The sequence below is a fragment of the Nematolebias whitei genome, chromosome 20 (genome assembly GCF_014905685.2).
Source record: "Nematolebias whitei isolate Nwh7 chromosome 20, NemWhi1, whole genome shotgun sequence".
In the NCBI taxonomy this organism is placed as follows: domain Eukaryota; kingdom Metazoa; phylum Chordata; class Actinopteri; order Cyprinodontiformes; family Rivulidae; genus Nematolebias; species Nematolebias whitei.
Genome location: NC_056517.1, coordinates 15,791,617 through 15,795,975, shown reverse-complemented (window position 1 = coordinate 15,795,975; position 4,359 = coordinate 15,791,617).

Genomic DNA, 4,359 nt, shown 5'->3' with positions numbered 1-4,359 from the left:
AGAGACCCTGCATTTCTATAGCACATTCTGTGAGAGGTATTACCCTGTTAACACTGCTAGCGGCTGTCCTCAGCTCCTCGAACAGTTTAGCTGACATAATTGTTATGTCTGCCCCACCGTCCAGTAGTGATTCATGTGTGAGGACCCCTTTGAGCATTACTGACAGGTATGCCTTCTTGGCGACCCCCCTTCTGATAAAGTTACACAGAAACCTCTTAGGTTTTTTCTGATGTTTCTTCACACGTTCAGCCTTGTCTATGTAATCTTGGTTTGTCTGAACCGTCAGCACAGCAGTAGCTGTTTCTGAGTGTTCAGCTTGCGATGACTCGTCATCGTTTCTGTGTGAGTTTACCCCCCCTTCTTCCGATGAGGGGTTGTTGGAGGCCACAACAACAATGTCTTGGTGGGTTCCACCGACATCTGTGACGTTGTCATTCGCGCCCTCAGATTTAATAGCGATTATATCACTACACAGTGCTCCAGGTTGGTTTCCCGTGTCAGTGTGTTTCAAAGTTTCTAACAACCTGCGTAGTTTCTCTGTCTCTTCCGAGCTCAGAGGTGTAGGGCCTTGTTTCTGGAACCTTTGTGATTTTTTCGCCTCGGATCGTTTCGTCCGAGGTGGGGGAGGGTTAGGTACGTCTTTTGGGGGTTCCTTTTCGGACTTCCCCTGATAATGTGGGTCACCTTGGTTCCCATATCTCTGCGTCCTACACACACCCCATTTACGATAATCACGTTCATCCTCTGAAAGAGGAGCTTTTTTGTCCCAGCGTGTACCTTCATGACACGGTTTGTTAGTTTGAAAAGACTGCTTTTTCTCGCCTTTCTTAGGAGGAGGAGGCGATACACGCCGTCCTTCCAGTTCTAGCGAATGGGGTTTAACCTTTACACCAGGAAACACCTCTATGGGCGTTTTAGCATGAGAACATGCCTCAAACACATTCACAGCACACTGTTTAATCTCATTGATGGATTTTTCTTTGAAATTAGCCATCATCTGTACTGACGTTTTTATGTCAGCGTGGAGATTTTTGCTGAAAACAAATTTAAAACCTTCTTCCTCCTCCATGCCGGTTTCATTCCTGTAACCAAAATAAGCTTGGAAGATTCTTTTGTAATAAACCTTTGGATGTTCATGCTTCCCTTGCGTGACCTTGTCTGCAGCTGGGAAGCCACCAGGCCCTGTGTAGGGGTCGTATTCCCTGATCAAAGCTTCACATAGGAGGTTGTAATCCCTTCTCGTGGCATCAGGTTGACGCTCGATGAAGGTGAACACCTCTCTGTCCGAAGTGAGCCTTATCAGACTGATTTTATCTTCAACAGTAGCATTAGGATAACCACTCAGTCTGAAATCTAGGTCATTGAGATACGCCTTTGTACCAGTAGAACCCATAGGTCCAGGAATAAAGCGTTGAACATATTTTGAGATTTTTTGCAAATCTGAAATTGAGAGCAAAGGCTGTATTATCGGTATCGTAGGAACCAAAATGTCACGTGGAGGTGTGTTGCTAGACACATGTGGAGGTGACGGAATGGGATTAAGAGCAGGAGGTGCACCAAAATTCTTCTGAGGTGATGGTGGGTGACCTGGACTCTGACCTTGTTTGTCTTTGAGTTCCAGACAAGCTCGCCCCACGGCAGAAATCTTATTTGTTGCTAGGGCTAGTTTCTCCTCACAGGCTTTTAAGCGTTCCTGTGATGTTTGACATTCACTTTGTAAACGCACGCCTTGTTGTACTAACGCCTCCTTTTCCAATCTGCATTCGGTCAGCGCTTTTGATGTGAGCTACAACTGTTGTTGTAGCCTATCATTGTCTGAACACAGTGCTTGGTACTTAACCTCTTTTTCCGTCATCTTCTCCTCATATGAGTGAGCTTGTAATGACAGCTGAGCTCGTGAGAGCTCTCTGTCACGTTGTACCTCATTTGCACGGGTCTCCTGATCAAAGTTAGACTGTGCCATGAGTTCGAGGTACTCCTCTCTTTCGCTGTTTAACCTTATTGCAAGGTCATCAGCCTTGTTTACCACAGCATAGAATGATGCTTTCAATAAGAGCGCCAATTTTGTCAGCTGGTCATAGCTTGACTTTGTTCTGTCTGTAGGGGTCACACTCTCTGCAACCTCCTTCAGCTCATCCAATAACTCTTTTGAGTTCATGCTGTCCACCTGTTCACCATATGGATGTAAGGATTCTGTGAGCAGCGTCAACGCTCCCTCTAACCAGTCCTTCATCTCACAAGGATCAAAATCCTTTTCTGTCACACCTGCCATGGTTATTCACTGTTCAGCACTTATCTGGTTAAACAGTTGCCAACTTCAGATTATTTAACAGGTAAATATTTGTATTCAAGTGCCATGTGAGTTTCACACACTATTTTAGCTCTGGGTTCACTCAACAGTACTGTTAAAGCCACTTCTTCAAATGAATGGGCACCTATTCGTAGGTTTTACCCCAATGCATGAATATTTTTAAGTAAATGCCTCTTTCTGGCAGTGTTACTTAATGTGCTTATTTTTAACAGATACAAGAACCAGACCTTTTTCAGTGTCCATTCACTCTAAAGCACTAAAATAAAACAAACCTGCAATTTTTCTAAAAGTCTCACGGCAACTTTAGTTTTAAAACGCTTTTTAAGCAGTTTTATTTACCAGAATTTGCTATTTAAAACAGTTACTCATAAACCAGGTTGTGTTAACAAAAAGAAAAGAAAAAAAAATGAGAGGAATTATCAGTCTCTTCTTTAAGGAAAACTGTTATACTCCTCTTTCAACAGCAGGTGGCGGTGTAAGCTTATTTATACCAGCAGGAGTCTATGACAATTTCCTGTGGATCGTTCCGTTGACATCCGGTTATTAGCCGTTAGCTAAAATTAGCATCGGCCGAAAATTGGTCACATCAGCGTTTTCTGAACGGATTTAAAGCTTAACCGTGGCGTCGCTTTAACAAGCACGTCTATCTGCATGAACACATGAGTTTTGTGGGAACAGTGGCAGCTCCATTTAGCGATTTTAAACACAGTGGAGGCTTCAGTTGAACCGAGACTCATTTCCGAGGTCACGTGACTGAATCAACCAATGATCAGAGCAGCAGCGGGGGTGGGTTTTATAATCTGACATCAGAGGGTGACGACAGACACGTCACTCGTCTCTCCAGCGAATCAGAGCGTTTTAAACAGCAGTTTTCAACCAATTACAATTCGTGATTTCAGCTAGCTGTGTTAGCGATTAGCCTGAACATTCCGGTCAACTTTCGTCCATTAACTTCTCAAAATGTACGATTTTAACTGCTAAAAATATAACGAAGCACTTTCAACAGCGGTCTGAGACGGCGCTCAGCTTTGAAACAGCTTTCCATCCATTTAAAACAACTCGTTCAAAATCAGAACCGAGCGAACAGAACCGGGTCAGAACCCCCTTTCTGTTAAAGTCTAAACAGAATCAAAGGTTTCTCCACAGTATGTCAGCTTAGTTACACAACAGATGTACAAATTTAAGCTTTAAGATGAACACATTGACTTAACTTCAGCTCTCTTAACACCACAACTGAAAACATATCACTGTATTTTCTCTGAACCCCACAGCTGCAAAACGCTGCGTTTCACAGTCGAACAGAAATCTGCACTTTTAAGCTAATTTCAGTTAAGATCAGATATGCCAACATGATAAATTCAATTGTTACAGAATAGCACAGTCCATTCATGAACCATTACGGGCCACCAGTTGTAATGAGGATAATATGTGTCTGATATTATCCATAATTTAAACGGATTCTTTCATTTTTCTGGACTGAGTAATATTGTGTTTTGAATATTAAATGTGGACGGAAACGTGTTTAAATTTCTGACTCACCAACAACAGTGGGTCGTTTATTTTAAACGATTTAAAACACATCACACATTTACATTAATTGGCAGATTGATTACAATTAACACAGCTTAATTAATGAGCTTTTGCACTGAGAAATCATACGGCCATGATTTCTCACTTGCAACTGAAATACAACAGACATTTCTGAAAATATCTGGATTAAGGAACTGGCAAGATAGAAGTTTAAAGATGGGAAAATGAAGTTTAAATGGAGAGAGATGGGTGAGGGAAAGTGTCTGTATAACCAGAAACAACACGCTCCTTTAGACGCAGCTTAACCCACAGTACACTCGCAGTTGAAGATCGACTCTTTTACCTTTGCAGACGATAGGCTTCGGTGTAGAGTTTTCTTTCAACTCTTTTCAGCGTCTCCGTAAGAACAGCTGTGACCTCAGGAGTCGTGAGATCATCACAGAACAGACTTCCTCATTGTTCAGAGCGTTCGTCGGGTAGAGCCACAGCGAGACGTCGTGGCATCGACGGACTCTTGT